At 40.9% G+C, this 13,588-nt stretch overlaps 1 pseudogene; it reads left to right on the plus strand.

Annotated features, from left to right (window-relative positions):
* On the plus strand, positions 11,544 to 12,340 carry LOC102190900 (annotated as a pseudogene).

Below are 13,588 nucleotides of genomic sequence, written 5' to 3' on the forward strand. Positions count from 1 at the left end.
TTTTCTAACCTCAACACTTCTCACAGTGTCAGGCCCTGAGAATGTTTATATGAAAATGTCAAGAAATTTCATTTTCATATGCCTTTATGTACAATGCGAGAAGAGTTCCTGTATCAGCTCCTCGTGCTGATCCTTTCAAACTCCGGCACATTAAAGTTAATGTAAAATGTTACTCTTTTATGCATTGGTGGCCTTCAGTTTCATGGTGTTTATCCGTTGTGGTTCCCCGAAGATCCAGAAGAAATTACTTAGCACATAACCTCTAAGGCCGCTTGATAAGAGTCAAAATAAATTATTCCTTAAACCAGTCTCATTTCAGAACTACAAATTGGTAGCTTAGACTTTTTCTCAAAAATATCAAATGATTAAGTAAAAATTTTTGTTCTGATCTACGAGCTTAAAATCAGCTTTTAGTTTATTCCAAAAGTAGTCTTTTAAGCACTATAATCTTCTGTTATTATGGTTGATTATCATTAACTAGGCAGCATAGCTAAGCACTTCTACTTGGCTATCAGACTTTGGGGTTGAATCTCTAATAGCAGTTTGTGATTTTTGAAGTTACTTAGCTTCTCTGTGTCTTAGTTTCCTTATATGTAAGTTAAGATAATACGTATTTTTTAAGTTTTTATGAGGAGTAAATAAGTTATTTAAGGTGTTTTAGTTTCAGACACATAGTAAGTACTCAAGTGTAAGCAATGATTAACCGTAAATAGCTAATACTTTATTATAATTGGGCTTCCCTGATGGCTCCCACAGTAAAGCAGCTGCCTGCAATGCAGGAGACCCGGGTTCAATTCCTGTGTCGGGAAGATCCCCTGGAGAAGGAAATGGCAATCCACTCCAGCACTCTTGCCTGGAAAATCCCATGGACGGAGGAGCCTGATAGGCTACAGTCCATGGGGTCGCAGAGTCAGACACGACTGAGCAACTTCACTTTCACATTATTATAATTACTAATATCAACGTTAATATTACTAAATACTATATTAGAGCAATTACTAATATCTTACTAATATCAATTTTGAATAATACTTCAAAATGAAAGATGCAAATTGCTTTGAGGATGCCTCTGCATTGTCGGAAAATGCAACATGATTCTTTCTGTTATACAGGTTTCTGGGTGTAAAAGACGAATCCAAATGTTACTCTCACTCTGTCTAGATTTTTCACAGTAAAGTCACAACTTTTTATAAACTGCCATATTCCTAGAACCAACTCTATTAACAGAATCTACCTTTGAAAATCTTTCCAGAACTGATAAATCTTTACCCTAGCAGACAACCTGTCTCATTGTCAGTCTCCTTAAGACAGGACTCTGAGTTCTGAAGTCTTGCCCAATGTGTAGGAAGGAACAGAGCCAAGACTATGAATTATTTCTCTCTCTATATATATATATATGAAGTGAAAAGTCGCTCAGTCATGTCCATTTCTTTGCGACCCCGTGGACTGTAGCCCACCAGACTCCTCTGTCCATGGGATTCTCTAGGCAAGAATACTGGAGTGGGTTGCCATTTCCTTCTCCAGGGGAACTTCCCAACCCAGGGATCGAACCTGGGTCTCCCATATTGCGGACAGACGCTTTAACCTCAGAACTACCAGGGAAGCCCTGATATATATTATATATAATAATATATCATATAATATAATATATATTAATATAATAGTATATTTTAATATATTATCATTGTATTAATATATTTTATAACTTTCTTATATAATGTAATATAATTATATTGATATTGATTATTAATAATATATTAATATACTATTATAATATATTGTGTATATAATTTTTATAACTTTCTTTTTATATTGGAGTATAGCCGATTAGCAATGTTGCGATAGTTTCAGGTGGACAGCCAAAGGACTCAGTTGACTATGCGCTATTTCTTAAGGCTAAGGACACAGTTTCATTCGGAGAGAGGGAGGGATATTATTCCTAAGAGCCCTATTACTGTTTCTGTCTGTTCCTAGTGTGGTAGGATAATATTAACAGATTGCCTCCCCTAACCAGTATTATCTTCTTTCAGTGTTTTTGTGCATGACTCCACCCCAAACAAGCAGCTAGGCATCCTGTGCTTATTTATTGCTTTAAGGGAAAGATGCAGAGAAAGAAAAGAAAACAGAGGAAGGAATAAAAGGAGTCCGTCCTGGCTTTCATACTGCAAAAAGCTTGGCTTACAGGAACTAAAAAAAAACTGGCGGAGCAAGAGAAGTGGATAAAACATGTTCTGTACGAGCTTGGCTTTCCACTCACAGAAGAAACTGAAACAAACAAACTCCCCCCTTGTGCTGGAGAAAGAGGAGGTTGTGGATGGTAGAAAGTGGGGAGAAAGAGGAAAGGTAGAAATGGACCGGTGTAAATGGTCCTTAACTTGGAGAGTGAGCAAAACAACATCCCTGTATTTGTCAGTGTGCCCTGGAAGTTGCTGTTGTTCAGTCTCCCAGTCCTGTCCAGCTCTTCACGACCCCATGGACTGCAGCACACCTGGCCTCCCTGTCCCTCACCATCTCCCGGAGTTTGCCCAAGTTGATGTCCATTCCATCGATTATGCCATCCAGCCATCTCATCCTCTGATGCCCTTTTCTCCTCCTGGAAGAGGAGACACCTTCTTTCTTAGATGGGAGCTTGCAGAAAGGAACTCTGAGCTCAGGAGAGGCTGGGAGAACCAATGACTGGGTTAGGATGCTGAGTTTCTCACTGTATGCCCATGTAGACAGATGGCATTGGGAACCAGAGGTCCCAACCGAAACTTGCCGCCACACTAGACATTCTCAAATTTAGATCCAACCCTGGTGGTGGGGGAAGGTGGGAATACCAGAAATTGGCAAAGATTATGGTATCACCAACCCTTTGGAATAGACAATTCAAAATTGAACTTAAAGATGAGTTATCAAAAAATAAATTTGTGTTTATACGTTTGCATGGTTATAGGCTGTGACAAGGACACGGACAACTTCGGAGTAACACCCAAGCACGTTGTCAAAGACAGGAAATCAGGAAGGACACCAGGGTTTGGGGAGAAAGCTTCAGGATCTTAGATGTTTAAAGTCAGGCTCTGACAGCAAAATCAGAACTGGTCAACATGCAACTCTTTAAGGAGACAGCACAATTCTGCTCCTAGAGGGGAGGGCTGGTATTAATAAGGTGGTAATGTGTGGGAGAGAGTACTGAGTTAGGGCCCCTGCTCTGAACCACATAGAGAAATGGCCGATTCCAATACAAGAACAATCAAGAACGGAAAAGCAATATACAGGCTCTGCCTACTATATGTATGACTCTATAAGAATAACTTGGTTTTCTGACCTGGAACATGGAACCAATGGAAGACAGCAGAGGCCACCAGGGGACAGCAGAGTCTACCATGAGCAGAAATCATCCCACAGACAGAAATGGTGCCTGGGACTCCGGGCCTGAGGACTCCCAGTGTGACATTCTTCTTCTAGGTGCTGGAGGCGACACAACAAAAACAGTATTGATGATCAGTTGACAATAACACCAAGAGGGCTATGTCTGTTCCTTTTCTGAGGAGAAATAAGATTAACTATTTTCAGTTGCAAAATGTGTAGTTCTCTGATAGACCAGAACCAATGATAGATACGCTGATGTGAACCCAAAAAACCATTGTTAAAATCCAGTTTACATTTATCTAAAAGGACTTCCTCAACATGGATTTTACAATTATCACAAAAATAATAACCAGCACCTACTGCTCACTGCCATGTGGCAGGCTCTGTGCTAAGTGCTTTACATAACAATGTTATTCAGTCTTCAACTTAACTGTGTCATAGGGGATATTAACATCCTATTATCAGACAAATAAGTGCCAGTGAGGTCACAAAATTTGCCCAGTGTGACTCCAAAGCCAATTCAGAATGTATCGGGTTGGTCAAAAAGTTCCTTTGGTTTTTTAAGTAAAAATAAAAGACACATTTTTCATTTTAACCAAGAACTTTATTGAACAATATATTCACTGTTTGGTTCCACTACCTTTTGTCACTTTTCACTCAACTTCATAATTCCATTTTCCTCAAACTTTCTCTCTTATTGGGCAAAGAATTATTAATAGCAAGCCAGGGCTCTGTGACTTAAACAGTAAAGAATCTGTCTGCAATGTGAGAGACCCACATTCAATCCCTGGGTTAGGAAGATCCCTGGAGAAAGGAATGGCAACCCACTCCACTATTGCTGCTGAGAAAATCCCATGGACAGAAGAGCCTGGCTGGCTATGGTCCACGAGGTCACAAAGAATCAGACACAACTGAGTGACTATTAATACCAGGTGCCTTTTACAGTATTCCAGGGAATTGAAGTTTTTTCCATTAAGAGAATTTTGTAAAAACCAAAATAAATGGAAATTTAAAGGCTCATTGAATACAGGGGATGAATTCGTAGCCAAGCTGTAACAGTTTTTGCCTGGTCATCAAAGAAATACGTGGCCTTGAATTATCCTGATAGAAGATTATGTGTTTTCTGTTGACTACTTCTGGACACGTTTCATGAAGTGCCTTCAGTTGGTCTGAGGGTAGTACTTGTTGGAATTAATCCTTTGGTCTTCCAGAAGGAGTTCGTAATAGAGGACTCCCTTTCAATCCCACCATATACACAATATCACCTTCTTTAGATGAATACTGGCCTTTGGTGTGGTTGGTGGTGTTTCATTTTGCTTAACTCACAATCTCTTCTGTTCCACATTATTTTAAAAATTTATTTTATTAGTTCTGGCTGTGCTGGGTCTTTGTTGCTGCACAAAAACTTTCTCTAGTTGTGGCAAGTGGTGGAAACTCTTCGCTGTGGTGTGTGAGCTTCTCTTCACGGTGGCTGGTTTCTCTTGTTGCAGAGTACAGGTTCTAGGTGCAAAAGCTTCAGTGACTGCAATGCATGGGCTCAGTAGTTGGATCACTGGACCACCAGGGAATCCATATTCCACATTGCCAAGGTAAAAAATAGTCAAGACCTAAATGTTGTGAGTTATGTTTTATTTGGTGGCAATTTTAGGACTTTAACCCCAACAGACAGCATTTCAAGTGACCCTGAGAGAATTGTTCCGAGGACGCAGGGGTAGGGTGAATCAGGTTATATAGAAGTTTGTAACAAGAGGCAATGACGACCCTGTATGCAAGACAGCAAAAAAGACACAGATGTGTATAACGGACTTTTGGACTCAGAGGGAGAGGGAGAGGGTGGGATGATTTGGGAGAATGGCATTCTAACATGTATACTATCATGTAAGAATCGAATTGCCAGTCTATGTCTGACGCAGGATACAGCATGCTTGGGGCTGGTGCATGGGGATGACCCACAGAGATGTTATGGGGAGGGAGGTGGGAGGGGGGTTCATGTTTGGGAACGCATGTAAGAATTAAAGATTTTAAAATTAAAAAAATAAAAAAATAAAAAATTTTTAAAAAGATTATTATTAATTAAGGAAAACCAGATATTTCAAGTTAAGTAATTTAGTGGGTTTTTTATGTATGGGAAGATGTACGAGTCTGGCCTTACTGAAATCATTTCTTTTACGTGTATCTCAGTTATCTGGGTCAGTATCTTGGGATCTGATTTTTTACATCTTTAGTTTCTCGTTTGGTGTAGGAGGAGTGGCAGCTTGAGGTGGTTCGCTGGCTGCCACATAGCAGGCATTGTTCTTCCTGGGGGCACTCCAGGCCCCGAAATTTACCTTTGGAAGGCTAAGGATAGCTGATGGCTATGACATCCTTATTTACAGATATGGCAGGAAATACACTATGTATATACAACATTATGTGCATTGTCTACTTTTCATCACCCATCACAATATATTTTAAAAGCAGAACATTTTCATTACCTTTAAGTAGAGAATCGCATGCAGAAATACAGTCAAGAAGGCTTTTTTTTCACTTGTGTGGAAACCAAATATCAAAGCAATTATTAATAATATAACCAAGTTTGTGCAAATGATTTTCAGCTCTTGATTTGGATGCTATGAGTATGTCAGCCATTTCCCGCATGGTATAATATTGATTGTTCTCAATTAATGATTTGATTGCTGTCAACTTCAACTGGCTTACCTGACCATGAAGTGTTATCTAGAGAGAAATCTCTAGCATGAAACTTCAAAAACCACTTTTGACATGTTTGACCAGTCACAGCACCTTCTCCATTCACTACACAAATCTTTGTGTTTCAGTTATATTTTTAGCTTTCTTGAAATAATAAAGCTTTTATGCTTTTATGCCAAAATGTTGCTTTTTTCTTCCATCTTCAATCTTAAAATGGGCACACAAAAATTCACCAATTTTGATTTTTTTTAATGCATGCTAATATGAGAGCGATCACAATACAATTTAACAAAATTGTTTTCAATGAAGCTAAAGACAACTAAGCACTACTAGAGCCATCTTCAGAAAAAAACAAAAAAACATTTTGACCAACCCAATACTAGAAAGGTAAAACCTAACACTCTATCTTTAAACCTATACGTTTTAAATATTGTGTAAGAAACACCAAGATATGTAAAGGGCCTTGAGCTCCTCATGACGTTAGCGCTGGACTTGGTTTATTCTTGCATAACTCAGTTTTGACCTGATATTATAAAGCAGTTAAGGCTCCTATACATTTTGTAAGTTATTGTTGTTGCCATTCGGTCATTCAGTCATATCCAACTCTTTGCAACCCCGTGGATTGCAGCACGCCAGGCTTCCCTGTCCTTCACCATCTCCCTGAGTTTGCTCAAACTCATGTTCATCGAGTCAGTGATGCCATCCAACCATCTCATCCTCTGTCATCCCCGTCTCCTCCTGCTTTCAATCTTTCCCAGCATCAGCGTCTTTTCAAATGAGTCGGCTTTTCACATCAGATGGCCAAAGTATTGGAGCTTCAGCTTCAGCATCAGTCCTTCCAATGAATATTCAGGTTTGATTTCCTTAAGGACATTGACTGGCTTGATCTCCTTACAGTCCACGGGACCCTCAAGGGTCTTCTCCAGGACCACAATTCAAAAACATTAATTCTTCGGCACTCAGTCTTCTTTATAGTCCAACTCTCACATCCATATTTGACTAAAGGCATTCCTGATAATACCAAAATCACAGAATGAACTACTTCCAAATTCTTTCTCAAAAACAAATAAATGAACATACTGTTATGTCATTTTTACAGGTGGCCAGAATAGTACTATCTATTGAAGGAAATAGGTTCCTAGAATTAAATTTGAAGGACTTTGAATTTGATTATGTTTAGTGAAGCTAGGGTTTAATGGTTATCATATTCTTTATACAATTCCTGCTGATTGTTTTGTGGTTTCAGCTAGGCTTTGGTGCCGTGCTGCGGCTTCATCATCAAGATTTGGCAAGCAACAATGGGAAAGGAAGGATTTCTATGGAGTTGAGAGAAGAGTCATTCAAGTGCCCTGGACTGCACACCAGAAGCAAAGAGCTGACTTTGTACTTTTGCCCACAGACTGGAATATCTCACCTTGCTAAGAAGAAAGGTTTCAGAGAGGATTTTGATTTTTTTTCAGATCACAATGTTGGATCTATTTAAATCCTGGAACTCTGATGATTGCTCCAGAAATTCATGCAACAGAGCATCATCCAAAAAAGGTCAGCTTTTACTGTTAATATAAAACTGTGAGGCTGGTATTTGGATCCCTTTTCACAGAGGAGGAAACGGAGTACAAGACATTAAAGAAGTGCCCAAAGACCATGATGTCAAGCTGTCAGGCCATGAAACATGCCTCCGAGGTCCCCAAGGGCATTGTTCTTCCTCTATCTGGATGTTTGGGAATATCTGCCAATAATAACAATTTTGTTTTTGTCTTTAGTGATGACAGTTTTATCACTGTTGCTTTTGAGAAAAAGAAAAAAAAATGAGCCAACAGATTCAGTTGCTTCTTGAATATTCCCTTAACAGTGACTGTTGGATCACACTGTTGAAAAGAGGCCGTGTATTCAGGTCATTAAAAAAATGAAAAAGCTTTTAAGCTTCAAATGGAGAATTTAGATCACAATTATCTAGTACATAGCTAAATTGCAACTAGATCTAGGAAAATAGAATTCCTCTGTACTCAGAATCTTGATACATGTTGGATGAGGACTCTATTCTTTTGATTTACTTTTATAGCTAATAAGATACTCAGATATAATAGAGTGATAATATTTGCTGAAGTAGTTCCATTAGCAGTACAACATCTACTGGGAAAAAAACTGTCGTTATTCAGCCAACATTACTGAGTACCTAATACCTGCTGGGCTAGCATATAGTTATAAGAACAATACAGTTGCTGTTTTTAAGGAGTTCACTGTTTTCTAAAAGAGACAAATCATGATAATAGATGTACAATTTATGTATATAATGCATATACATAATATGTATTATACTCAAGACACGGTGGGAAAAAATTGGAACATGAGACTTTAGAGATCTCTAACAATTTTATAGGGGAGGTGCGATTCAATCTAAGTCTTCTTAAATTCCAGAAAATACTTCACCAGGCTAAGAGACCAGAGTCTGGGGACACCTGTTAATATTATACATACAGCATGGCCTAAAAATGATTTCCATTTAAGAAATTAAAAGCCAGAGAAAGAAGAGAAGCTGTTATTCCCAAAGCATGGGAAGGTTAATATGCAGAACATCTGATAGGAGTAAGACCTAGATGCTCAGTTCATTGAGGAAAAAACTAGCGCAGTATGATGGTCTAAATATATCAAAGTCAAACAGAAAAAGAATTCTCCAAGTACTCACAATTTCACCCAGATTTGCTCAAAACTCACAACTATAAGCAAAACTTGGCTATATATAAATACATAATTCTAGAGTACACACAGTATTTTCATTCCTTCTCCAAAATCTAATAATGTTTGAGAGAAGTGTAAATAATACCAAAACTCTTTAATTGTTCAAAGACTAACTCATGAGAAATTTTCATTTGTATGTGGAAAACTTTTCCTTCTAGTCATGCTCTTTGCCTAAGGAGATTTTTTTTTAATAATTAATTTTTACTGGTGTATCATTGATTTCATTCTGTCTGTCCTCTGATGGATGAGGATAAGAGGTTTATGGAAGTTTCCTGATGGGAGGGACTGGCTGTGGGGACAACTGGGTCTTGCTCTGATGGGCTCAGCAAATCTTTAATCCAATTTTCTGCTCATGGGTAGGCCTGTGTTCCCTCCCTGTAGTTTGGCCTGAGGCCAAACTATAGTAGGGGCAATGGCAGTAATGGCGACTTCCTTCAAAAGGACTTATGCCAGCACACTGCAGCTCCCAGGACTGTTGTAGTCAGTGCCCCTGACCCCGTGGCAGGCCACTGTCGCCCACACCTTTGCTGGAGACTCCCAAACACTCACAGGCAAGTCTGGCTCAGTCTCCTGTGGGGTCACTGCTCCTTTCTTCTGTGTCCTGGTGCACACAAGGTTTTGCTGTGCCCTCCAAGAGTCTGTTTCCCCAGTCCTGTGGAAGTTCTGAAATCAAATCCCACCAGCCTTCAAAGTCAAATTCCCTGGGGGTTCTCAGTCTCTTTGCCGAATTCCCAGGTTGGGAAATCTGTTGTGGGCCCTAGAACTTTTCCAACAGGGCAAGAACCTCTTTCTTATAATTGTTCTCCAGTTTGTGGATCATCAGCTTCTAACAGGGACCTCCTCCAAGAGGACTTATAACCTCAGATATACAGATGACACCAGTCTTATGGCACAAAGCAAAGAAGAACCAAACAGCCCCTTGATGAAGGTGAAAGAGGAAAGTGAAAAAGCTGGCTTAAAACTCAACATTCAGAAAACTAAGATCATGGCATCCAGTCCCATCACTTCATGGCAAATAAATGGGGAAAAAATTGAAACAGTGACAGACTTTACTTTCTTGGGCTACAAAATCACTATAGATGGTGACTGCAGCCATGAAATTAAAAGACACTTGCTTCTTGGAAGAAAAGCTATGACAAGCCTAAACAGTGTATTAAAAAGCAGAGACAATACTTTGCCGACAACGGTCCATATAGTCAAAGCTATGGTTTTTCCAGGAGTCATGTATGGATGTGAGAGTTGGACCACAACGAAGGCTGAGCCCCAAAGAATTCATGCTTTTGAACTGCAGTGTTGGAGAAGAAGACTGTTGAGAGTCCCTAGGACTGCAAGGAGATCAATACCTGTCGATCCTAAAGGAAATCAGTCCCGAATACTCGTTGGAGGGACCGATGCTGAAGCTGAAGCTGAAGCTCCAGTACTTTGGCCACCTGATGCGAGGAGGCGACTCTTTGGAAAAGACACTGATGCTAGGAAAGATTGAAGGCTGGAGGAGAAGGGGACGACAGAAAGTGAGATGATTGGATGGCATCACCAACTCAATGGACATGAGTTTGAGTAAGCTCTGGGACTTGGTGATGGACAGGGATGCCAAGCATGCTGCAGTCCGTGGGGTCACTAAGAGTCAGACATGACTGAGCAACTGAACAACAAACAACAAATAGTTGATTTACAATGTTGTATTAGTTTCTGCTATACACCAAAGTGATTCAGTTATGCATATACACGTATCCACTCTTTTATATTCTTTTCCAATATAGGCCATTAACGGGTACTGAGTACAGTTCCCTGTGCTACACGGCAGGTTCTTATCTATTTTATGTATAGTAGTATGTATATGTTAATCCAAATCTTCCAATTTATCCCTCCCCTACTGTCCACCTTGGCAATGATAAATTTGTTTTCTATATTTCTATTTTGTAAGTAGTTCATTTGTACCATTTTTAAAGAATCCACGTATACATGATATCATGTAGTACGTGTCTTTCTCTGCCTAGCATTATTTCATTCTTTTTATGGCTGAGTAATATTCCATTGTGTATACGTACCACGTCTTCTGTATCTATTCCTCTGTCAGTGGACATTTAGTAGATTTTTAAAACTGTTGTTTTTGTTTAGTCACTAAGTCATGCCTGACTCTTTGTGACCCCCATGAACTGCAGCGGGCCAGGCTTCCCTGTCCTTCACCATCTTCTGGAGTTTGCTTGAACTCAAGTCCACTGAGTCAGTAATGCCATTCAACCATCTCATCCTCTGTTGCTCCCTTCTCCTCCTGTCTTCAATCTTCCACAGCATCAGGGTCTTTTCTAATGAGTCAGCTCTTCACATCAGATGGCCAAAGTATCGGCGCTTCAGCATCAGCATCAGTCCTTCCAGTGAATATTCAGGGTTGATTTCATTTAGGATTGACTGGTTTGATCTCCTTACAGTCCAAGGGACTCTCCAGAGTCTGCTCCATCACCACAGTTCAAAAGCATCAATTCTTCTGTGCTCAGTTACCAGATAGTTATGGGAGGTGGGGAGCCCAAGAAAGAGCTGAGGCAGAGTATCAGCGTGGATGCAGGCCCAGGCTCCCCATTTGCCACTGGCACCCCAGCACATACCCCAGACCTGTGGTGCATCCATGAGGCTGGGCTCCAGGGAAAACACCCGGGCCACTGAGGCTCTTTTCCCAGTGCTGGGTAAGGCAGTGATCAGGAACCCGCTGCTCTACGTGAAGTCTCTTATCCAGATAGGTCATGAGTGGTCCCACCATTGGGACCAGCATGCCGGGGAGGAAGGTCCTCTGCCCACAAAGCTTCCTCATCTACACTGCGGACCCTGTGCAAGCAGATGGGAAGCTAGGCTGTTCCCAGGCCTGAGCCCCTGGCTGATGTCTGCCACCCTCCCCACAATGACCTGGATGGTATCTCCATCTCTCCTCTGGCTGAGATGGAGATGGCTTCCAGCACAGATGACATGAGGACATCTCTGAACAGAAGTGGTGAAGGAGACCCCTAGAGACACCAATGCAGGTCGGGTCCCACATGCTGGCCTGCCCCTCTGCCTATCGTCTCCATGAGCTGCACAGTTGGTTCTGTGGACGGAGGGCCAAGGACAGCCCAGAGTTGAGCCCCACAGGGAAGATTTTCACAGAAGAGCGGCTGCTGGGATTCTCTCTGGGCTTAACCCCTCAACTCCTGGGAGATGCAGTTTTCCTAGGGGCCTGCTGACCACTTCAGCAATGCCTACCTGGTGGTGACTGCATGAGGGACACCCCAGGAGGGCTGGGCAATGAGACCACAATCCAGGTTCCCAGTTCAGCCAGGCCCTGGCCATCTGGAGCCACCCTAAATTTGTGATGGGGGTCTCAGTTAGCATGTTGACCTACCCCTTCCTGCTGCTCAGCAATCTCATGGCTGTGAATAACTGTGGGTTGCATGCCAGGTTCCCTGCTCACTCCCCAGTGTTCCAATCCTGGCCCCACTGCTAGAAGGACCTGAGTGTGCAAGGCCAGCACGTCTGAGGCTCCAGTGTGCTTTTCTGCTGGGTGGCATCAGGATCGTGCTTTGTCCTGAAGTAAAATGAATCATGTGAAAACAACAGAAGGATCTCTGTTCATTTCCAAGGCAAACCATTCAGTATTAGAGTAATCTAAGTCTATGCCCCAACCACTAATGATGGAGAAAGTGAAGTTGAACGCTTATATGAAGACTTACCTACAAGACCTTCTAGAACTAACACCAAAAACAGATGTCCTTTTCATCATAGGAGACTGGAATACAAAAGCAGGAAGTGAAGAGATACCTGGAGTAACAAGCACCTTTGGCCTTGGAATACAAAATGAAGCAGGCAAACCCTAACAGAATTTTCCGAAGACAATGCACTGGTGATAGCAAGCACTGTTGCTATCACCAGTTCCAACAACACAAGAAACGTCTTTGCACATGAACATCACAAGATGGTCAATACCAAAATCAGATTGGTTATATTTGCAGCCGAAGACAGAGAAGTTCTATAATCACAAAAGCAAGACCAGGAGCTGATTGTAGTTCAGATCATGAACTCCTTATTGCAAAATTCAGACTTATATTGAAAAGAGTAGGGAAAACCACTAGGCCTTTCAGGTATGACCTAAATCAAATCCCTTATGATTATGCAGTGGGGGTGACAAATAGATTCAAGGGATTAAATCTGGTACACAGAGTGCCTGAAGAACTATGCATGGAGGTTCATAACATTGTACAGGAGGTGGTGATAAAACCATTCCCAAGAAAAAGAAATGCAAAAAGACAAAATGGTTTTCTGAGGAGGCCTTACAAATAGCTGAGAAAAGAAGAGAACCAAAAAGCAAAGGAGAAAAGGAAAGATATACCCATCTGAATGCAGAGTTCCAAAGAATAGCAAGGAGAAATAAGAAGGCCTTCTTAAAGCGAACAATTCAAACTGATAGAGAAAAACACTAGAATGGGAAAGACTAGCGCTCTCTTCAAGAAAATGAGATATACCAAGGGTACATTTCATTCAAAGATGGGCATAATAAAGGACAGAAATGGTACAGACCTAACAGAAGCAGAAGATATTAAGAAGAGGTGGCAAGAATACACAGAAGAACTATACAGAAAAGGTACTAATGACACAGATAACCACAATGGTGTGATCACTCACCTAAAGACAGATGTCCTGCAGTGTGAGTGTAAAGTCAAGTGGGCCTTAGGAAGTATCACGAAGAACGAAGTTAGTAGAGGTGATGGAATTCCAGCAGAGCTATTTCAAATCCTAAATGATGATGCTATTCAAGTGCTGCATTCAATATGTCAGCAAATTTAGA

This window comes from Capra hircus, chromosome 17 (genome assembly GCF_001704415.2).
Source record: "Capra hircus breed San Clemente chromosome 17, ASM170441v1, whole genome shotgun sequence".
Lineage (NCBI taxonomy): Eukaryota > Metazoa > Chordata > Mammalia > Artiodactyla > Bovidae > Capra > Capra hircus.